Source organism: Protopterus annectens, chromosome 5.part0 (genome assembly GCF_019279795.1).
Source record: "Protopterus annectens isolate FY-2018-M chromosome 5.part0, PAN1.0, whole genome shotgun sequence".
Classification (NCBI taxonomy): domain Eukaryota; kingdom Metazoa; phylum Chordata; order Ceratodontiformes; family Protopteridae; genus Protopterus; species Protopterus annectens.
In genome coordinates, this window is record NC_056735.1 from 895,756,068 (window position 1) to 895,781,328 (window position 25,261).

Consider the following 25,261-nt stretch of genomic DNA (forward strand, 5'->3'; position numbering starts at 1 on the left):
AATTATTTGAAATGCCTTATGGGGGGTAGACTGGATGGTTTGAATTTCCCTGTGTGATGATCGTGCCCTGGCCCAGCAATCAAGGAGCCTCAATCCTCACCACTAACACCAGGGAGGTCATCTCCTAGAGGAGGAAAGGATGACTAATACAGACAGTAAAGTACAATTTCCCTTAAGTGCACACAGAGATCACAGTCAGTCTGTGGCTGGCTGCTCCCTTGCTCACCAGGTCCCCAGGAAGACTCTGCACTGGCACAGCTATAGGGTCCAGGTCTCAGCCTAACTGGGCAAGCTAGGACCCCCAGTATCCTCTCTGTCCAACCAGTGCTTCATGTCCCTGCCCAAGTAGCTGACACAACACACACATGCACACTTTGAGATAAGTATTTATACAACTTCACAGACACTTCTGGGAAAGGCTGACACAGATTCTCCAGCTGTGCCCCTTTACCCAGACTATATGGTAGTAATTACTGCCACCACCCAGTTAATAATATCAGCTACTAAAAGGCCCTCAAAAGGGTGTCCAATTATTACTGTGCAATATTAATATCCAATGGTAATGTGACTATACAGTCTAAGGCTTATTGGAAGGGCTTAGACAGTAAACTCTATAAATATATAATGTACTCTAAAGCATACTTCATCTCTACACAAAGCAGCCACAGGTAAAAGGTTTTAAAAATATTTAATAATAAATAATTAAAACACAAGAAAAAACTACTACACCACAGAGATATCTAAGAGTTCACAGATCACACAGAAACTTAAAATAATATTGTAGGAAAGATCTGATTACACAGAAAAATACTTAATCTAACTTTCTAATCTTTAGCTAATCTTAGAGAAAACACAGTGCTACAATCCTACTTACATACATAAAGAGCATAGGCAGTGCTGGTAAGTTAGATGTCCAAGATCAAAATGCTCCAGGTCTCTTGTGAGAAATAGTATTTAAACATTACTAACAAACATGTCTCTAAGGCTCTCCCAAAATTACATCATTTTTGACACTTAGGTTTTCCCAGTATTCATATTGCGTCATCTTAACATCTGGTCTGAGTTCTCAGGCCATAAACTGCATTATTTAGCAATCTAACATATCCTCAGAAACTTACGATACAAGACATTTCACATGTATATGCTAACAGCAATAAAGGCACCTTCCACATTTAAATTCTGGTCATAAACTTTAGCCTTAAAACAATGGGCATGAAATCTTTATCCAGCCACCCTCAGGCTGAATTCTAATATGAAAGGATACAACATGCTTCACTGGGTCAGTAGAGTGCAATGTTATCACATATTTTGCAGTTCCACATTTCACAGTGTTTTCTTACATTTAAAAACACAAGCCTGTATTTTACATTTATTTATACAATCGATATAATTATATATTAAATTCTATTTGACTAGGCTGGCAGCCTTCACCCATCTCTCCCCAGTCGTCACACCCTGTATAAGGGTTCTCACACATTTTGTCAGGCATTCATGTTCATTTCAGTAGATGCACCCCTACATAATCCCTTCATGTGGGGTCTTGTGAGCATTTGGTTTTCTGCTTGCAGAGGACATATGAATGCACCCACATATGCAAACCCAACTTCCTTGTAAGCAGTTTACTTCTGCAGCATACACTTGCTACATGCATTGCTTTGGGCAACACACCTACACTGCTGCTTGTGTCACAAAAACAATAAGCTTAGCTGCTTCCCTCTGCTAAATATGGCTGAGTTAATGTCAGCCACTCCACCTCATCCTCCTCCATCTGCTCCTTCTGGCACCTGTGTTGGTAAGTGAACATTGATCTTTTGTGGTGGAGTCAAGACATCATCCTTCTGTCCCACTGGCCGAGGCAATTCTTGTATTTCTTATTGCTCATTGTGTATTATACTCTGTTTTACATCTTTGATGGGCTCTTGCTGAACCCTAAAATTGGGATGTTTAGAAAAGGTCAACCATCATGGTTATTGGAACAACGAAACATGAACAACCAACTAACCAACTAAATAAATAAATAAATAAACAAATAAATTCCATTGTATCTGTTATTGCAGACCTGTATTAAAAACAGCTGTATTAATATTTCTCATGTAAAGCCTATACACATTTTTTCTTGGCCACGTTAGTCATTTTACATTAAGAGGGCCCAAGTCTGCTCTCTTGTAACAGCAGAGGGCTGATTTAACCTGTCTGTGCTGGGAATTGATGGTATAAAGCTTATTGTGTACCTACCTGATTGGCCTGTGGGCATACCTAGTTTAAAACTTGCTTTCTTCTGCTTGTATATAAGTCTTGGATTTGCACAAGTCTTTATTTATTTATTTATTTTATTTACTATTGTTTGTTAACCGGGTTAGTCCAGCTGGGCTTGTGGCCCATTTTCAGTGGAGACCCGAGGAAAAAAGCTCCGATACATAGTATAAAATGCAGAAATTTGCAACATTACAATATATAAAGTACAGAAATTTGCAAACTTACAAACATACAAAAAGCTCTGGTACATAGTATAAATGCAGACATTTGTAACATTACAAAAATATATAAAGTACCGACATTTGCAAAACTTACAAGCATATAAAAGACAGAATTACAGAAAGTTGACACATTACTAATAGATAATGTGAGTCATATATGTCATAATTAGTGCGTATAGGAATAACAGTTTTACAATAGTATATACACTGTTTTGCAATGAAGAGGATGTCAGTTGGGAATACGAATAAGATAGTCCAGAGGCTCGCATGCAAAAATTTTGAAACGATGTACAGAGAAAGACCTATAATATTTTGTTAAGTTTGGCAAAGGAAAGATGATTTAGGTGTGGAGTTAGTGGTGTGAGTGTTTTTATTTTAGGTAGGAGCGTGTGAAGGACATTCCCATTTGGAGGATAGATGGGAGAGAAGCATGGATTTGAAGTTGCTGTGGTTTGGTATGTTATGCAGTGGTGGGGGCAGAGTGTTCCACAGTTTGGCTATGGTGTGGGACAGTAATAGTTGGCCAGGTGGGTGTAGGGGTTTGTGTACATGTAGGAGGTTTTGGCCTTTGGACCTCAGGGTGCGGCTAGGTGTGTAGGGTGTTAGAGATTTGGCAAGAGAGGGGCATTCTGTTGGTTTGAAGATGAGGTTTGTGGGCTGTTGTAAGTTGTAGGTATTTTAGGTGGTTGTGCAGTTCTAGCCAGTTTAGGGTATGTAGGGAGTGGCAGTGATGTGAAGAGTTCTTAGAATTGGTAGCAAATTTGCATATTTTGTTGTGACAAGCTTCAAGTTTGGAACGGAGGCCGAGTTGTAGTTTGGAGAATAGGGTAGCACCATACAAGAGAAAGGGGAGAAGGAAGGTCGATGCAAGGGTTTGATGGAAGGAGGGAGTAAGGTAGCAGTTATGTCTGTAGAGCAGACTGATTTTCTGGTGTTTTTTTATTGCAGAGAGGATGTGGGAGTCGAATTTTAGGTTTTCATCAGTGGTAATGCCAAGTAGCTTGGTACTGGGAATGATTTCCAGAGGAGTGTTATTGTGGCTTTTGATGGAAAATTGGTCTCTGTTGAATTGGGAGGTTTTGGTGGGAGTGAAAATCATTAGTTTTGTTTTGTTAGCATTTAGGGCTAGGTGATGGGATTGCATCCATGATTCTGTTTTGGAGAAGGCAATTTGGGTATTGAGTAGAAGTTTGGAGGGGCAGGAGGCAGAGCAGATGATGGTGGAGTCATCAGCATATTGGATGACTGAGGCGTCAGGGATTGAGTGGTGGAAGTTGTTGATGAATATGTTAAAGAGGAGTGGGCCCAGTACCGACCCATTGAGGGACTCCTGTGGGTGTAAGTAAGAAAGGGGAGGTGGATTCTTTCCATTGCACAGCCTGTTGATGCATGGAAAGGTAGCTGGAGAACCAGGCTAAGGTTGAGGGAGACAGGTGCAAGTCAGAGAGCTGGGACAGGAGTAGGGGATGGGAGATTGTGTCGAATGCCTTTGAGAGGTCAAGAAATAGGGAAGATACTATTTGCCACTATCACATGCTAGGTTGATTGTTTAAAGGAAGGAAAGGAGGGCTGTCATAGTGCTGTGGCCAGGGTGGAAGCCGTGCTGGGTGGGAGAGAGGAGTTTGTGCTGGGTTAAGTAGAGCATGAGCTGGGAGTGGATTTTTTTTCTAGAATTTTAAAGAGAGGTGAGAGTAAATCTATGGGTCTGAAGTTGGTAGTGTCAGTATTTTTATCGCCTTTGTGCAGAGGGATTATGAATGCATGTCACCAGATGGTTGGTACATAGGATTCCTGAATGGATCTATTTATGAGAATGGATATGGGATAGGCTATTGATTTGGCTGATAGTTGAAGGAAATTTGCTGGAAGGCTGTCAGGGGCATTGCAGCATGGTTTTAGCTTTTGTAGTAGTCTTTTTATAGTGTTGGTGGAGACAGGTTTAAGGGAGAACAGGGGGAGGGGAGATTTAGGGGTGGGGTGCGGGGGTTGCATCGGTGGGTGGGTTGGGGAAGATGGAGGATAATTTAGCTATGCAATCAAGGAAAAATGTGTTAGATTTAGTGGCTGTTTTAAGGCTTGAGATGTTAGGATTGGGGCAGGGGTTGGTATTATAACCAGGGTTGATTATTGAGGAGATGGAGGTCCAGAATTTCTTTGGGTTGTTTGAGTGTTTGGATTGCAGATTGCAGCAGTAGTTTTTGCGATCTTTTTTTATTGATTTTTTTGGCTAGGTTACATAGATCGTTTGATTAAAAAAGTAGTCCCTCAGGGACTAAGATTTTACAAGTACCCTTTTGGTATTCATTACACTGAAAATGTGTTGTTAGAATTTTATTCTTTTTTTGATGATTGTGGTTTGGCTTTAATAACAAAACTTATAAAACACAATGAAGTGCAATTGAAGAAAATGTTAAATGATGTTAACTGTGCTCAAATTGAAATTGTGAATGATTTAGCTTTTGAACAATATGAGGGTTTATATTTTAAAATTTTGAAAAGAATAGAATATAAAGTGGAAAAAGTATATCAAAGGAAACAGGGTAAATTATATAGAGATATTGAGCAGTATAAAAAAGGTAAAAGTTATCCTCTCCCTTTTCAGAAAGTTTGGAAAAACAATGATAACCAAGGAAAAAAGAAGGATAGGAATACTTTAAATGTTAATGATGGTTGGGTAAACAGGAGAGGTGAAGTATACGAAGGTTATGAACAAGGAAGATATGGCAATAGGAGAAATTGTCATTTAGACGAGTTAGATTCCTTTCCTGAAACTACAGAAGTTTTTTTAGGACCTCGGAGATCAGAAAGGATAGCCAGCAAACAGCGGAACCCATCGGACCCAGGTCCACAAGACCAAACGAGTGGAAGCAATTCTACATGGAGGAGGATGGGAAGGAGAGGGAGATAGATACAATTAGACAGGAGAACAATGGAATTACTTTCCAGTATAAAGGATACAAGATACACAATTATGTGAACCTGAAACTGGAAAAAGAGCATTTTGAACTTTTTTCAAGGGGATTTAAGTTTGTTAGGTCAACTCCTGGAGATTTAGCAAATATTTTGACAGAATTGAAAATTTACCTGAGGAAGTTGAATTTAAGTTTAATCAACAAGCAGGGAGAACTTTCTAACAGCAATAATAGAAATATACAGGGTAGTCCCTCTAAGGGTAATATAGTTGCCACTTCTCAAAGTTTAAAAAGAAGTAGTACTTTTAACCCGCCATTACATCCGGTTATCCATATGTTTGAGAATATAGTAACCAATGAGGTATATGAAACATATAGTCAAATCCGGAAAAGGTCCATAAACAACAATTTGAAACAAACTGAAAATCAACTTCTTAATTCCCTAAAGGAAAATGGAGATTTGAGGTTTATGCAACCTGAAAAGGGAGGGGGTGTGGTTATTTTTGAACAAAAAGTATATGATGAGGTATTATTAAGTATGTTGAGTGATAGTGAAACTTACCAAACGATTTCATTCAACGAGATCCAAACGGCCCACAGAAGGATAGACTCATTATTGGAAGAATACCTCACAGAGAACAGGATAGAAATTGGGATATACAATTTTTTAAAACAAAAACATCCACGTATATCCCAATTTTTTGGAATTCCTAAAATACACAAAAATATACAAAAACCCCCCTTCCGTCCCATTGTCTCAGCTAAAGGTTCTAAAACACACCCACTGGCTGTCTTTATCGATCAAAAGTTAAAAAATGTAGTAAAAGAACAGGAACACTTAGTACAAGATTCATGGGACTTCTTAGGTAAAATTAAAGAGGGAATATGGTCTGAGACATGTAAATTAGTTACCGTGGATGTCAAGGACCTTTTTACCAGTATTCCCAGATTAGAAGGATTTGACTTTTTTGAAAAAATGGTCCATAAATATTTAGAGGTTTCAACAGATGAAAAATTATTATTATTGGAAATGACAGAAACGGTATTGGACAACAATTTTATAACTTTCCTGGGAAAATATTATAGGCAAACCATAGGAGTAGCCATGGGGGCAGCCTGTGCCCCCATATATGCAAATCTGGTTCTCCTTGGTTGGGAGGAAGAATATATTTTTCCAAGTACATTTAGGAAAAACATTAAGGTATATCTCAGGTTTTTGGATGACATCTTCCTTATTTGGGAGGATGGTCATGAAAATAAATTGGAAGAATTTATGAAATACATAAATGGAACTACCAATTTTTTGTCATTCACCTATGAAGTCCAGGAACAGAGTATTAGTTACTTAGATATAAAATTAAGTAAAAAAGGAAAAGGTTTTAAGTCCAACGTTTTTCACAAAGAAACCTGGTGTAATTCTTACCTCCATTACAATAGCCAACACCCCTTTCACCAAAAGAGAAGTGTCATTAAAGGACAGGCTGTAAGGGTTGCAAGAATGACCTCTGAAAGGGAGGATTTAATAATTGAGTTCAGATTCTTGATGGAAGCATTTTTGGAAAGAGGTTATCCCATGGAATTAATTGGTGAAACACTGGATGAGGTTTATGTAGGATGGGGTTTGAAATACAAGCCATTGTTAGGTCAAAAGTTTATTTGACATTCAGGTACCAACATGAAGAATTTTTCCAAAGCATGTATCATGGAATACAATGAATTTTCAGATCATTTCACTAGAATTTTGGAGGAAAATTGGTCCATTTTAAAGACCAATAAAGAAATTTATGATATTGTGGGGAATAAACCTTTATTGACCTACAAGACTGGTATGAATTTCAAGAGGTTATTTGAGAGAGGAAAAAGTAACTTTGACAAAAAAGTAAGGAAAGGTACAACTAAGTGTGGCAGTTGTCGACAATGTAGACACATAAATGAGGCTGAGAACACAATATTAAGTAATGGTCTCAACAGTAAGGTATCCTTTTGTAAGGGTAACTGTCACACTAAAATGTCAGTTTATTTAGCCACTTGCGCCACATGTACTGCCTTTTATGTAGGCAAAACAGAGAGGGTACTAAAAGAGAGAGTATATGAGCATATCAACGATATCAAGGTAAAAAAGGAGACAAGTGCCCTTTACAAACACTCTGTAAATTGTGTGGGCTTCACTGATTTTAAGTTTGCCATTTTAGAGTCCATCAAAATGGATACTAGGGGAGGTGATTTGAAAAACCAGTTACTGGTGAAAGAGATTAAATGGCAGTTGAGACTGAAATCCAATTATAGGCCAGGTCTTAACGAATACATCAACATCAAGGCTATACTGGTTGACAAAGCTGCCACAGTTTAAAAATTCATTTTCTGAAAACAGTTTAAAAATTCATTTTCTGAAAACATAATATTCAGGAATATATATATATTTTTTTCCCCTTTTTTATCTTTTCCTTGGTTTAGTCAATATCAAATACAAGATTAATATACCTGTATCAATAGTAACAACAAACTATACAACAACATTTTTTCCACTTTTATAAATATAATCTATATATATTAATTGGATTTTATATGAATTTGAAAATACATACAACAATAATTTTAGGATATTTTTAAAGATTTATGTTTTGGTATATGTGTAAATATACAATTAATTATACAACTATTTATACAATATTTTATTAGATTTTAATGTTCAAAAATGTTTCAAAAACATATATGTATTTTATATAACATATATTTACATATTATTATACTTTTTTGGAGATGAATTGGTAAACTCATTTTATAAAATCTTGTTCAACCCCTCATACAGTTAAACATTTAAATATTTATTCATTTATTCACTATTAATTTTAAATACAATAGTAACAGCACAGGTATTTAAAGCATAAATATGGTTATATATAAGGAACACCTTTGGGGTGAATTATTTTTACTGAAATTTGACTATGTTTATGTTATTTGTACATCATTATTTTCATTTTCATTCTTATTTTCATTTTTTGTATTGCACAAGGTATACAATTGTTTATAGTAGTAATTTTATTTAAACATGTTTATTCATTAATATGCACAGTAGCACTTTAATATAATTCTTTGAAAAAAGAAATAGTAATGTATAAAAGGGTTAAAACTGGCTTAGGCAATTAATTGAAACTAATTGTTTTATTTTATTTATGGGATTATTGAAATATTGATTCAATTAGTTATTATTGAACAATTATGTAATTTAAGAATAGTATAAAAATGTGGGGCACTGATTATGAAGTATTCTGATGAAATCTGCTTAGGGCAGATGAAAGCGCTCAATCTGGTGGATTATTGGTGTAATAAAGACTGAAGATTTGTTTGAACGAAGTCCGTTTTTGCTTATAGTTGTAGTTTTGATTTTTTGAACTAGGTTACATAGATGTTTATATTCTTGGTGGTGCTGTTTTTTTTTTTTTTTTTGGTACAGTTTTCATTTTTTGTTTCGTTGAATCATTATTAGTTTAGTTTCTTGGGATAGCCAGGGGCAGGGATTAGTTTTGATGTGTTTGGTTTGGAAAGGGGCTAGTTTATCAAGTAAGGTAAGGAAGGTATGGTTAAAATAAGAGACAGAGTTATCTAGTGGAAGAATTTTTAGTGGAGACCAGTCAGTAATCTTAAGGCATTCAGAGAAGATTTTGGGGTTGAAAGAAGCTAGGTTACTGGATTGCTTGAATAGTTGTTGTTTTTCTAAGTGAAAGGGTAGGCATTCTATAAAAGCTGGTAAGTGGTCGCTTAGGGGGTCTGGTATTATACTGGCATTGGAGATATGTTTGAGGTGGGTTGTTAATATCCAATTTATGATGGTACCAGAGGTACCATCTTTATGTGGTCTGGTTGGGAGGTTTATTAGTTGGGTGAAATTGTAGAGGTTGATTGAGTGAGTTGGGTATCTAAGAGGAAAGAGGCCTAGTTAATATTTATGTCACCTAGAATGTAGGTTTCATTTCTGATGTTTAAGCTAAACCAGGAGAGGATGTTTTCTAGAGTTTAGGTATTGTCTCCAGGTGGGATGTAGATGGAAAAGATGCAGATGGATTTGTAGTTGTTAAGTTTTAAAAATCCTACATCCATTTCTGCAATGGCAAAGGTTGGGATGGTGTTGGTCAGTGGAGTAAAAGTGAGAGTGGAGGGGTAGATAATAGCTACACCACCTCCTTTTCTATGAGGCCTATCATTGCATATGATATGGTAGCCTGGGGGGAGGATTTCGTCATCTCTGATAGAGGGTTTGAGCCAGGCCTCAGAGACTGCGGTTATGTCTGGCTGGTTATGAGAGAGCCAGGCATGTAGGTTGGGGATTTTATTATGGAGGCTTTGCACATTTAGGGTCATGAGTCAGATAGCCTTGAGTTTGTGTGGATTGGAATTTGGGTTTGGGTGGGTAATGCTGTGGCTTGGACCTGGGTTAGGGTGGATGTCACTTGAGAGTGAGAGTGAGATATGGGGGAGGAGTAGCCTGAGGAGGAGTAGAGAGGATAGAGAAATATGATTTTGCTGGGGGAGGGTTTTCTTTGAGAAAGCAGTTAGAATAGGGTGAGGTGATGGTGGGGTTGGGAGTATGGTGAGCTTGAAAAGGTGGGCTGGGTTGGAGGACTAGAGTTCTGGGGAGATCTGTGAATATGGGTGTGATGTATTTGGGAGGCCTGAGGTGGTGGTATGTGTGGTTAGAGGTGGGTATGTGTTGGTGGGGAGGTTAAGTTGGGTAATATAGGTTAAGGATAATAGAAGCGTAGCTAGTAGTAGAGTTTGTGGGGGGAAAGTAGGCATTGTTGTATGGGTGTTTGAGGAGTAATGTGTGTATGGGAGAGGGTGTGGTGTGTGTGAATTGGTGTGTGTATGGAAGTGGGAGGGGTTTGGTATAGGGTATATATGATTGGTGTAGTTGTTGAGGGGGTGTGGTGTGAGAAAGTATAAGAGTAGGTCCACTGGGGTGGGTGGAATTTGGGCGTAGGGTAGGGGAGAGGAGTGAGCCCTCAGGGCGAACGGAGTGGGTAGAATCAGAGGAGTGAGAGACTGCAGAGAAAAACAATCAGTAAACTGGGATTCAGAGCTAGAAAAGAGGGGCTACAGTCATTGAGTAAGTGGATATTCTGTAATTTTTAAAGTTATAACTTTATTAAGTTATAACTTAAGTTATAGTTGAACTTAAGTTTGAGTTTAGATACTCAGGTTGAGCAAGTGTGGAAATATAGAGTTTACTTCAATGAGGGAGGAGACGCTATATTTACAGAGACTATGCTAGTGAAAGAATGGGGAAAAGTTTCAGAGCAAGTGTATGATAGTTGTAATTGCTGCCACCTAGTGGCGAAAGGAGAAATGGCAGGCAGAAAAAATAAAAAGAATATTCTGCTTTTGCACTTTACAGTTGAGAATATTCTGAAGTGCAACTTAAAGCAAGCTTAGGGGCGAAAGGTATGGACTGGAGGGACAGGAGAGGCAATGCAGGCTGCGGTAGGCTGCTATCACACACGCGGGAGGTACAATTTATAGCTCTCAAACTTAGTACTACCAATTGTGTCGGTAAGGCTACCTACACTGAGTCTTAGCTCTGTTATTCAGAGCCGCTCATTACTTGGCGATGATATTAGAGAAGTTGAGAGATTTTACTTGCATCTGAAACCATCCTTGAGAAGAAAACATAATTAAGTGTCATTTTGCACTTATATTCCTTGTTTTTATTACACTGTCATATATTTATGGGCTATTTATTTTTTCCTGCACTTGCTTAGAGTTTTAAGTTGTATTTTTCTACTGCTGTAAGGGCTTCTGTTCTGCAATTGTTGTACTCTAAATACATTGCATCTGCTGTTTTCAGTGCTTTAGGCATCTATTTTTTGCATTTCCTAAAACTTGGGCTCCAAACCAGTCATTTTGCATTAAGAGGGCCAAAGTATGCACTCTCATGGCAGAAGATGGGTGATTTCACCTTATCTGAGCTGGAAATTACCAGTGGAAAGCTTATTGTGTGCTTACCTGATGGGCATGTGGGCATAGCTAGATTAAAACTTGCTTTTTTCTGCTTGTATGTATATATAAATATATATATATATATATATATATATATATATATATATATATATATATATATACATCTCACATTTGCACTATACTGCTCTTCACGCAGTGGCAGTTAATGTTGCCCTGTATTTACACAATCACTAGAAGTTTTACTTTTCCCTATAAAAACTACCTCTGAAATTTACCACAGTCCCCTGCTACTCAAGCAGTAACTAGTTTCCATGCTGAGCAACATTGCTGCATTTTATTTCCTTTAGATTACATTATTACTGCACTCAGAACTACTGCTGCTCAAAGACTAACTACTTTGTGCACTGAGCAGCATCATCGCATAGGTTAGCAGCAGATTACACTGTGTAAGCACCCATCATTCATCCCATTGCAAACTCCCCCCATTCTATTCACTTGTAAAGCACATGCTAGTGACCTGCAACCCATGGATAGGCACTTTACTGCTATCTCTGCATCTAGCTTGGTGGACAAGTGCATCCTGAGGCAATGTAGCAATTGCCTCATTTTCACTGACAACCACTTAATTCTGAAACAAAAATAGTATGTGACAGATGTAGTTACACAATGTCATTGGAGGCAAGACTGTCTCATGCAGAAACAAAAAACTCCAAACAAGCTGTCAGTGAAAAACACACACACACACACACACACACACACACACACACACACACACACACACACACACACACACACACACACACACACACACACACACACACACACACACACACACACACACACAAAAAATACTCACTGCATTTATTAAGTCCAAACACTTAGAACCACATATGCAGAGGTGCTCACATTTAACTTACCCGAACCTAAAAGGCCTCGCATAGTCCTCAGAAACTCCTCATGTACACAAACAACTTCCACCACAACACATACATTTTACAGTGTCTCACCTACCAAGCCTGTAAGGCATAACACTACACAATCCAATATTTTGGTCATAGGAGACTCCATTGTGAGACACACTGATGTCCCTCTCACTAGACTAGACAAGGAGAAGTTTACCGTTAGTTGCCTGTCAGGAGGACTCACCAGATCATGCAAGCACTGATGTCACTAAACCTTAGGAACCAGTATGATAGTCCATGTAGGTGTTAATGACCTGAGACATACTTCCCTGGACTATATGAAGAGAGACATGATTGAGCTCTCAGAATATGTGTGACAGGTGGGTATGGACCTAACATTGAGCAGCATTCTACCATCTACAAGGATGACGTTACAATACCAACAGAAAATTATACACTTTAATAATTGGCTTAGCACCAAAGTTGTCCAATATTTGTGAGGCCTGAGAGAACATGATTGAAAGACCAAGCTGCTTTGTCAGGGGTTGTCTTCACCTTTCACCACTAAGATTTCAGATATTGGCCAAAACTATATCCACCACTATATTCGCTTTTCTAGGCATTTCCAAACAAACTTTCCAACACAGAAAAATCTACTCAGGATAAGCTAAAGGTATTATTGCTTAATGTTAGGAGTCTCAACAAGAAACTACACTTCATGGAAGCATTCCTCAACCTGGAGAATGCTGACATCTGTGCAGTTACTGAGACATGGTTCAAAGCCACAGAAAGCAGTCCAGCAGTGGACGACTATAATGCCTATGACATGTTCTTACAACCCACTGTGCATGAAAGGACAAAAGGTGGAGATGTATCCATTTACATAATGGATACGAACACCTCAAGACTGGTCCAACAATATGACATACTTGAGCTACCCCATGTCCAATGAACCATAAGAAAAATCCCTTACCATGTTCTTGCTAGCCACAGATACCCCACCAGGAACCAGGAAAACCATACCTTATACGTGAATTTACTAGAATAAGTTATCATTCAGCCCAATATTATATTCACGGGTGATTTCAAATACCTGTCCGTTAACTGAGAAGCATACATGACCACTAACATGCAGGATCAAAGATTTCTAGACTTTATCAATGCAGATGCCCAGGGGCAGCTAGTCTGCACTGCCTAGACCTGGTAATCAACAAATATGGGAGAGCATTGCACCCCCCCCCCAAAGTGTAATGTCCTCACTGGTTAGATCAAATCACAAAGTGGTCTCCCTTGAAATAAATATAGAACTAGAACATCCACCTAACTCCAAAACCTTTAAGAACTTTTCTAAGGTAAACTACCTCCTATTAAGTGACAGGACAAACCTGGTGGACCCTGTTAAAATTGGTTGTACAGCAAAAGAAAGAAAATCCTGTCTAGAAGTAAGAGAATGTGCACAACAGAGCAAAACCTCACTTATTAGTCTAAACATGCAAATCATGGTGCTAGTCAAGTCTTTAAATGTGAATTTTCAGGCAAAAATATTCTCCCAAGCTGAAGATAAATCATAAGGCATTTTTCAGTTATTTTCGCAATTCTAAGGGCAATACTCCACAATGATAGAAGTTAGTTGTAGATGGCATCACCTATACTCAGCCAGAAGATATAGCAAATCTATTGACTGATAAATTCAGCTCAAATTTCACCTCCCCAGTACTTCTGGTTACCCCCCAAGAAATACCCTCCACCATTCTTCTACCAGTTATCACAAAGAACAGGTTGCCACTATACTGCCTAAAGCTATAAACATGGATTCAATAGGCCCCAACAATATCCATGGTTGCATCTTCAATAGCTTGAAACAGGACCTATCAGGCCCTCTTGGTTCCCTATCTAACCACAGCCTCCAGACTCATTTTGCTCCTGTGGTGTGGATCCATAACAGCCACATATCTGCATAAACAGGGACCATCAACAGACTCAGGGAATTAAAGATTTATAAGTTTGACTAGGCGTATATGTAAGGCCATGGAAAGAATAATCATGGACCTGATAAACAATGACATAAGAAACCTCAAATACTGGACTCAGCCCAGTTCAGCTTTATCAAGGGCAGATCATGCATGCTCAGTCTGGTGACTTCTTTAAGAAAGTCAGTATTGCTATGGATGAGGGTAAAACAGTGCATACTGCCTACCTTGACCTGGCTGAGGCATTTTACACAATTCCCCACTCAGGTATTATAGATAAATTCACTAAATTGGATATAAATCGCCCTGCCACCAGATGTATAGCCAAATGGCTCACAGACAGGACACATGTTAGAGTGGTAGAATCTGGATCCAGCAAGAGGCCAGTTACTAGTGATGCACCACAAGTCTCAGTGCTCAGACCTCTCCTGTTCTGAATATAATTCTCTGAAGTCAAGACTAATGTAGAAGGCATTTGGCTGACAAAGTTTACTGACAACTGCAAGTTTGGGGCAAACACTGAATCCCCAAATGATGATATCCGTCAGAAGGGTCTGACTCAGGCAAGTGATTGGTGCCAGAGCCATGGCCTAAGACTAAATACAAAAATGCATAATCATACCTTTTAGGAAGTCAAATACTCCTGCAAATTACACAATTAATAGCACACCCTTAAGAGTGGACTTAGAGGTGAGAGATCTAGGTACACAGATAGACTGTAGTCTGAACTTTGACTGCCATGTGTCCACAGAGGTGAGGAAGTGCATCTATGTGTCACAGCTTATAAGTAAAGGTATGGCATCCAGATACAAGGAAGTTATAGTCCCACTGTACACAGTCCTCATCAGACTGATAATCAAGTGCAATGTACCTTTCAGGATGTACTTGACTAGTCACATACAACAGATAGATTGGCCTCAGAGTTTACTTAAAATACCAGATGTAAACAACATGTCCTATACAGATTCCTTTATTCTCTCTCCTAAAGACTATTAAGGGGTGATCTATGCCTAACATACAAGGCAGTCTCAAATCCAGCCCTGATGGAACCGTTACACATTCATAAGACAAAATGCACAGGGGTCACCTAATCTAAGGATGTAAACCTGGTCTGTGACATGAGCAAAGCATTCTGGAGAGACAGATATGTATCTTCGAGAGGTTCACTATCTTCAGCTTGGATCAATGGATGGGGAATCATAAATTTACTTCTGGCATGGCTCTCATGTCCCTTATGTACATGGGCATTCTGTAAAATATTCAAAGGCATAGGAGCAAACGCAAGCCATTCTCTAGCCTTTAGGGATTGAAAATTGGGTAAAATTTGGGTAATAATGGTTAGGCTTGTAACGGCTCTTGAGCCGGTAGCCTAATAATCTCCTATGAAGCTATGAAGCTATGAACCCATTTGAGAAATGCAAATAAGTCATCCCTGCTAAATTCTTGCATAATTTGCATGCCCTTATGCCATCTGGAGCATAGAAAGACATTTTATACTAGGCATACTAATTTGAATTGCATACAGTGGTGCAGCTTTGGCACTGACAAATGCCTCTCTAATGTTTTGATGAAAACAGGCAAAACAAATACAATGCTTTCCAACTTTCTTTTTCAAAGTAAAGTAAAAGGGCATCCAACGGAAGGAAGCTAAGCTCTGGAATGCTGCCTCACTGTGGTTCCTACGAATATTGCCACTTGCAGACATAAAACACATTTGTCACCTTTTAAAGAGAAATTATCAACTGTTTATACCTTTCAGTAAAAGAAACGGAGAAGCTATGTAAGTTATAAGTTGAGTCTGACAGAATACACCTCTCAACCTCTTTGTGCAAGAAATTTGGACAATGACAGAAATAATGGGAAAACAAAGGAAAAAAAAACTAGGGACAGATTTTAAATATTGCTCTTCTAAATGTAGAAAGTTGACAGTATAACAGATGTTACATTAGCATGCATTTGCTGAAGGATACTTTAGTCCTCAATGATTTGTCAAAAAACCACAAATGTTAGGAGGAAGAGCCGAAAAATATGAAGCAAAAATCTGAACAGTTGAGAGGTATGCCAGGGAGCTGAAAATGTAGTAGCTAGAAAGTCTCCTCCCCCAAAACAATAAACTTAGTTTCACTTTTTCCAAACTGCTCCATTCTGATTTCACTTACTCAACTCTGAACTACAAGTTTCATGTATCATATCTGCTTCTTGGAGCACTACAGTTCTACATACAAAAGGTAAGGTTAAGTATTTTATTTCTTTGTAAAATGCAGTCATTTGAGATCTGGAATAACAACATTGTCAATTATCTGTGTTCGCTCTGTTAAGGAGCTTAGGAGATAGGCTGCTAGCTTTGAATAAGGCATATGCCACATGCTGTATAAAAATGCTGAATTTGCACAGAACTTCGTTGGCCATTTGCTATTTCTGTTTGTCTTCACAGTTCTTGCTTGACAAGTTGAGTAGGTTACATTAATCTAGGCTGCATGTTCCATGATAGCAGGTCTAAACTAATTGCTGTACTTAACTGAATAAGCTAAATGCAGAAAGCAGGCACTGTTTACATTTGTAAAACAAAACCGAGGCATTACAGAATGTGTAATTTAAAGGACTAATATCAAATATCATTTTCTACAAGCTGTTTCACACACAGTTGTGCACAGACACATACACACACACACACACACACACACACACACACACACACACAACTACACATGCACACATCCATGCATATCGACAGACAGACAAGACACACACACATGCATGCATATCCACACACATGTGCTCATGCATGCATTCATACCACAAAGGCGTGCATGTGCGCACACACACCTGCACATACATGCACACACACATGCACACACGCAAACACACACACACACACACACACACACACACACACACACACACACACATACATGCACACAGACAACTTGATAATACTCATTCATTTTTTACATGAAGGAAAGCTGACAGCTAAATCTTATTAAACAGTACTTGAAAACATGTAAGTCTACTGCAGATAGACATATAATTTCACTTACAAGCTTAAAACTTGATCAAAGTAGTTAATATACTTTTTACAAAGCAGATAACTTGGATAACGAAGTGAAATTTGGAATGCTATTAATGTTCTGTGCTGAAAGCTTTTAAAGTTTTCAAGCTGTTGTGTTACCGCAGCTGGTTAAAGGCTTATTTTTAAGCAGGATACCATACTACTGTTTAAATAAAAGTATTTCTTCAAAGCAGAAGAGAAATAAAAAAATTTTAAATGCCAAGATTTATAAAACTGAAAGCAAAAACTAAATTCAAAAATTCTCGTAGTTCTGCAGACTTCTCGATACCTGACAAGTAGTAGACAATGTCTGGAAATAGGCATGCAGAATTCAGAATGTGTTTTCAGTTTAGGAGAGTGTTTGTTGATGGGATTGTTGATGATGGTGGTGATTGTGTGTGTGCATGTGTGGCGTGTGTGTGTGTGTGTGTGTGTGTGTGTGTGTGTGTGTGTGTGTGTGTGTGTGTGTGTGTGTGTGTGTGCTGAGCATTCATGTTCACGTATATGCTTATATGTGTGCATATGTGTGTGTGTGTGTGTGTGTGTGTGTGTGTGTGTGTGTGTGTGTGTGTGTGTGTGTGTGTGTGTGTGTGTATTCATATTCACACTTGCATATGTGTGTGCCTGCATGTGTATGTGTGTCTATTCATGTTCACACATGCTTATGTGTGTGCATGTGTGTGTTAAAATGAATGGTATCCCTGACAACTGATTTACTACTATATAGTGTAAGTTTAGCTCCTTAGTTTGCTTACATACATTTTTTTTTCGATAGAAACCATTTCAACTCAATAGCCAAGCTATTTTTGAATAACAGGACTGCCAGTTACTTAGAGTAGCCATGTTGCTCTTCTAGATATGTTAGTTCTATCCAAATACTATCCTGGGATGTCTTTCTGACTAACATCTCCTTTCACAGATGGTGCAATAGGATGACTTGTTGCCTAACTTACTGTGAATGTCACAGATTGCATTCCTGACAATGACTAATGTCTCATCTTTTATACAATATATTGCACATTACTGGGTAGTTTCTGTCCAACACAAGCTCTGCAGGTCATTTTCACTCTTTTCACCATTAGAAGCCCTGCTGCTCTACTCCAGCCAGTCCTTTCTGCCCCATGCATGATATTAATCCATTACGGAATGAGTAATCTTAAAGAATAAAATCTTAAACTTACTGCAACTATGACTGATGGCTTATTTATTTGTTGTTTAATAACTTTGTTAATTAGGGCAGTAGACTAAACCCATAAAGGCCTATTTCAAACACAGCATGGGAAAGGCAATGTTTGCACAAGAATGAACTCAAACATAAGCAACATAGTACAACGTTATAGTAAAATAAGCTTACTAAGACATATACTATGAGCATTTGTATAGTCAGAGTGTTTTCACTCTGTCACACTATATGAAAACTGTTAAGGAATAGTTGTATGCAAATAGGTATGTGCATTCTAGGTCAAGAACAGCAGCACGGTGACATTTCTAGATTGTATGAATAATGCACAAAAGATGTTTGCACTGTAATGTATATAAAGTAATTCTATTTGTCAGCTTAGGTACATGAAGAATGTAGAAGTGAGTCAGTAGGAAGCCGGAAGCCATTTTTGTCTTATTTTCACTAGGTTATTGCAGATTATTAAAAGTAAGAGCTTTTTTGAGTTCTAGTATTTTTCTTTTAATTGAACATATTCATGTCCAGTTCAAATGACATGTAAAACTGCATAATGTGGGGCCTTATAAAACACAATGCATGATAATCAGATGTCATTTTAAGTATTTGGGGTACTGTTGCATTATTTGGTAAGATGCAAGTTGCTTTTTAGTACCTTTTGCTGTGATATTGTATTGAGTGGCATTCACAAAACTCATATACCTGAGTGAAAACCTAATTTAATCATGCAGAAGAAAAGGGCAAGGCGTTATTGCTTCTTTTCAGCTGAATCTTTTCTTGAAGGCATTTACAAGGAATATTTCCTTCCTTACTGTGCCATTTTGTTAAAGGTCTGACAGCAAATAACTCATTCCAAAAGTTAATCATGTTTTTAAAAATAAATGGCTCTATTAAAATGATATTTAATAAGTCCATATTTTTGCAAGACAATGTTTACAGAGGCTGGGAATGTATGTATATAGCCTTCAGATTTACAGCAGTGGTAACCTAAAAGATTGATGGAGTCATTGTAGCTGCTAAATGCAAGGCCATTTTGTTTGCTTGAAATGCTGACCAGGCAAACTAATTAACTATTTCTTGCATTCTTTTTGCCAGATTTCAAGCCAAATGGATAAACATTGAGGGTCATACAGCTTATCAGACAAACAAAGATTTCAGGCAATAGTATTATGTTTACAGTTTGGAAAACTTGATTTTTTTCTGTACCTCTGTCTTTCTCTGACCCTATAAGTTATTGGCTTGACACTTTTTCAAGTGCCAGAACTGGAACATCTTGTATGAAAAACATGAGATTTTGCAGGACAAATCATACTCACAATTGGCACAAAGGAATTTGTTTCAATATATTGCAAAGTAAAGACTCATTGTTTTATTACATTATTAATCAAATGAAAACTTATCCTTGACAAGAGCTCAAGCACATTGTATACTTGCGCAAAATCTAAAAAAGAAAAAAAAATGCACATTTGACTGTTTCTTTTAGACTTTTTATTACATTATTAACCAAATGAAAAGTTATCCTTGACATGGGCTCAAGCACGTTGTATACTTGTGCAAAATCTAAAAAATAAAAAAAATGCACATTTGACTGTTTCTTTTAGACTTTATATACTTGTAGATAAAAATGTGTTTCTTTCGGATTACAGCATATTAAGTTGTTTATAAAACACAGGCACTATTTTTGCAGTATTTAGAGGAATGTAAGTAAGTAGTTGTCCTAAAGTAGCTATTGCCCTAAAAGCACAATGCATTTGTTTTTTTTTTTTTATAATTATTAGTTTCTCTGTAGTACTCAACTTTCCAAATAGGGACTGGCTTACGTAACAAGAGACAATTGGTTGTTGTTCTGTCTTTCGGCTTTTCCCAGTTAGGGGTCGCCACAGCGGAACTGAGTTGCCAACTCTGACACACAATCTTCAACGAAGGTACGCCCATTCACGCCTGTCTCCACACAGAAGATGCTTTAGCTGAGAATCAAAAAGGACAGAGTCTTACTGTGAGGCGACAACGCTACCACAGCACCACCACCGCAGTACTAACAAGAGACAACTGGTAATCCTGACAATTAACAGATTCTGCCCACCTACCATATTTTTGCATTACTTTACCTTTGCCAGATTGAAATAGAACATCTTCAGTCATATTGTCTTTACTTTACAAGGAACAGTTTACTTAAAGTTTTGGTCATGTAAAAATTATCTTCTAAAAATTGCAGTAGAAGAGAGATGGCTTTTTGTCAATCCAAGAAATGCTAAGCTGTATTTTAACCTGTTTGAAAATTTACAATGAAATGTCTAATACATATGATCTGTGAAGCCCTGTGTATATAGTCAATCCAAAAACAAGTCCGTGAGTCATGTCCTTTTCTCATACTTGAGAACTAATTGGTTAAATGCAGACATAAAGGGGAACACTGTGTTTGTAGTGTCTGCAAACTTTTAATTAATGACAGTAGTGAGTAATACAGATATGCAATCTGTAAAGACTCCTGTCTCTAGAAAGTGATAAGCGTAAGCCCTTTCTTTCTGCTGGCTGAGGTAGAAGACTGCAGGCTGAATTAATTACGACTGTTTTCAGCAACTGCCTTCCCAAACATCTATTCTGTATGAAAATATTCAAACTTCCTCCGTTAGCACCCCCAACCCAAAATATTTATTAACTCATGTATTTTCTGATATCCATTTTCTCCTATTTAGTGTCACAGGAACACTAGAACCAATACTAGAAAGCAATGGACATAAGACAGAGAACCAATATGAGAAAAAGTGACCATCTATCACTGTACGTATACACACACACACACACACACACACACACACACACACACACACAGACAGAGACATGCACACGCATGCACACACACGCACACAGGCACACACACACACACACACACACACACACACACACACACACACACACACACACACACACACACACACAGGCACACACACACCCACACACACACACACACACACACACACACACACACACACACTAAAATATTTGAAAACAGTGTATAATTTTCATTTGTTTTAAAACTATGAGGCACTTTATATGTGTGAAACTTGATATAATATGCATCAGGAATATAAGTACAGAATTGTTACATGAAAGAAAAGTGAAAAGGTATAGTATATTTTAGGTTTATATCTTACATAAAGCTTATATCTGGGACCTAACTGGGTGGTCACAAAAATTGAAATAGTGATTCACCTAACATTCAGATGCTTTTGAAATAATCCCATTTATCTATACTTAGTGATTATATTATAATTATGTAATTCAGAGGTTGTACGTCAGGTTTTTCCGAACTGTGCTTCAGTTTTCAGGCACCATTGTTAACAGAGTCTATTTAGATTCATGAATAGAGTCTGCTTTAAATTGTCATCGGTAATTTTAATTTCATAATGTATCTATTACCAGATTATGTGCTGTTTTGATCCATCCTGTGTGCCTGCTGTATCTGTCCATGTTCAATGAAACTAAGGGCATCCTGTTTCCATAATTAAAGGGTAAACTAGGCATCTCTGCTGTAATCCACAGGCTGGTTCTGTGTCTGTACCATATGCTAGTTAATTTGTTAGAAATGAAAATTACAGCCTTTCAGATAAAAATACCACCCTCAGAACATTGCTATCAGCCAGCATGAAATCAGAGAAGACATTTTTATGTATTTACTTAAATCATTATTCAGTTCTTTTAACTGGGATAGTCTGACTGAGCCAGATCTCATTTTTAATGAAAGCCCAGAGGGAACAGCTGTACTAAATACAATTTTATTTAAAATTACAGTATAAAGCAGCATGCGATTAATTATTTGAAATATGGATAACAGATAATGTTGAAGTGTAACATTTGTGAAATATAGGAAGTAATATTGTCGGGTTCATTGATTCAAGAGAGGTACTGAGGTGGGGCAAGAGAAAAAACAAAGGCATCTAAGAGTGTGAGAATAAGTGAAATGTAAGGAAATTTGAAATAAGGGTAGTTTAAAGACAGAAAAAGAGAGAGAGAGATGCACTGGATTTGATGGAGATTGAATTGTATAAGAAGAGGGATAATTAGAATTAAGATTAAAGCGAGAGAGAGAGAGAGAGAGATGTAGTGTGATGTGGACATGGGGGGGTCTATATTAAAACACAAATACAAGTACATCGACATATAAACATTGAAGTACAACAAGAGTGAAAGATGTAAACATTGAAAATCAGAAGCCAAACGTATTTCCTTGGCTAGCAGGGTGATCGTGGGGAAGAGGAAATATATCTTTTTCCCCACTTTAGTGCAATCTTGGAGTTGGTATATTTAAGTAGGGGGGTGTGGGGGTGCAGGGGGGCTTGCCCCCCTGCAAGTTTGTGTTTACTGAAGTTCGTTTACATAGGTTTTTCTTACCTGTATGGTGCTGTTGTTTTCTGAAATACATTCGGCGTTCTGATTTTCGCAGTTTATGTCTTTTGCTCTTGTTGTACTTCAACGTTCATGTGTCGATGTACTTGTATTCACATTTGTGAACATTCATGCTTTTAATATAGACCCGACATGGGCATTTCGTTAGGAACAGGAAAAGTGGTATGGTTATGGAGTGGGGAAAAGCAAGTGCAGAGCGTTCAATGCGCAGAGTTATATGATACATTGGCATAGCTATTAAAAGTAAGCTGTCCTTTTAGTTGGTCAAGGAAAATATATGGATTAATTTCATTCCTTGTCTGTCATAGGATAGGTCTGTCTCCCTGCTACATGGATACTATATAAAGAGTCATCATCTTGATTGCTAACTGTGGCTGTCAGTATGGTATCCATATGGCAGAATGAGATAGAGCACTATACCACGACGCATAAAGAATGAAATTAATCCCCACATTTTCCTGACCAACTGAGAGGGCATCTCACTTTTAATGGATATGCCAATGTACCGCATAATTCTGCTGTCTTGTTTAGTGAGTTAAAAGTGATATCACTTGAACCATTTAGTAGCAAATTTGATTTTGTTGGCACTGAATATAAATTTTGACTCTGTGATATATTTTTTCAACGTTTATGAAATTTTGCAATGTTAAGTGTTGTGGTTCTTTTAAGGATCTTGATAAACAAAATATTGTAAAGTCATTGTCATACTGAATTAAGGTGCTTGTAAGTTTTGCAGTATACATATATTTAATGAATATATTGAAGAGATTTAATATTGATTCTTCTAGGAATCAAATATTGGTGGAGAAGAAGTCTAAGAAAACTTGTGACCATTAACTGCTAGGTATCTGTTAGCAGGACAGCTTTTGAATTGTATTAGGGTTTTGGGAATAAGATTCATTTATGCTAGTCTTTGGAGAAATAAAGAGGGGATACAGTCAAAGGCTTTGGGGAGGTATAGGAATATAGCTGTAGTATATAAGTTCTTGTTTTGGAATATAGTGCAGAGATTGGTAAGAACAGAAATGCAGTTTCATTACTGAAGCTTGGTATAAAACCATGTTAGGTGTGTGACAAAATGTTATTTTTGGCTTGGTGTTAGAGTAATTAGTTGTGGATACATTTCTCAAAGATTTTTGAAACTGGTGATAGAAGAGCTATGGGCCTAAAACTGGAGAGGTTAGTTTGACATTGATATTTGAGAACTGGTGTTATATGGGATGTTTTTTCCCACAAACTGGGGAATAACATTTTGAAATGTATCTGTTAATGACTGCTGCCACTGGGTATACAGTGATGTCAGATGCACTTTGTAGATAGGCAGATGCAAGAAGTCCTAATGCTAAGGATATTGGCTTTCATTTGCATAGCAGCTATTTAATACATGATACAATAAGAATATGTAACTGAAATGGAGCAGTAGGAGGCTCTAACTTTGTGTCTTTGGGTAATGCCTATTACTGAGTTCAGGACTTTTTTATTGATGCCATTTGCAATATGTGAATCAGTAGCATATGGAAGTAGAGTTGTTACTGTTTTCTTTCTAGACTATAAGAGTGTATTAACATTAAACCAGTTTTGCTTGGGACTGCTTTTATGTGTGTTTAGAGGCTGGTGGAAGTAGGATTATTTAGTAGTTTGTATAGTGTTTAACCCCCCCCCCCCCTTAGATAATATATCCTAGGGATGTTAACCTTGATTATCCTACTAGTTCTTCTTAAAAGACACTTATTTCCATGACATTGGATGTGCACTAAAACAAAGTAAATATAAATTCCAGAAAGTATCTTTTGTATAAATCTTTGAAGTAAACCTGTCACTTGATCTAACATTGTCAACAGGAATATTTAAAAAATCAATAGAAATGTCAGAATGTTTATAAATCCATAGGTTCATAATTCTTAAAAGGAAGTGGTGGACATTAAGTATGTCATAAAACCTTCTAAGTCTATTAATTAAAGAAGTGAAAGAGAAAAAAATATAGTGATTGTAGTCCTATTTTGATCAAGGGCATGGTTAATAATAATTACAGCACTACATTTGATAAATGCAATTCAAAGATCTTAAATTGTAGTCTTAATAATGACATTTACAATGGCAGTTGTGGTCAAATGCCACTGTTCATACTATGCTAAATGATGCTGTCCCTTTCAGATACAAAAAAATGTCAAAAAATGAAAAATAAATAAAAAAAATGAAAAATTAATTACTCTAAATAGCATATGTTTTATTTTTAAATGCTTTTTTAATGTATTTAAATATATTTTATTTCACAAAGTTGTAATAATAAATGCTGTGTGTTTCATTTCTTAAAGCTGCAATAAATGATGAGTGGAAGTCAGATAGCGAGAGGATATCATACAGTCAATTAATGGTATGAAGATGATTTTGTTAAACTGGTGTTTGTATTCT

The 25,261-nt window shown here is 37.3% G+C and overlaps 1 protein-coding gene across 1 annotated transcript in view; it reads left to right on the forward strand.

Moving 5' to 3' along the window:
- The first annotated feature begins 16,195 nt into the window (after positions 1 to 16,195).
- Positions 16,196 to 25,261, forward strand: part of SLCO2B1 (solute carrier organic anion transporter family member 2B1) — a 1,297,574-nt gene continuing 1,288,508 nt past the window's right edge. Inside the window, exon 1 of the mRNA XM_044072692.1 lies at positions 16,196 to 16,444. The gene's annotated coding sequence lies outside the window, so the exon portion shown is untranslated. The remainder of the gene's footprint in view (positions 16,445 to 25,261) is intronic.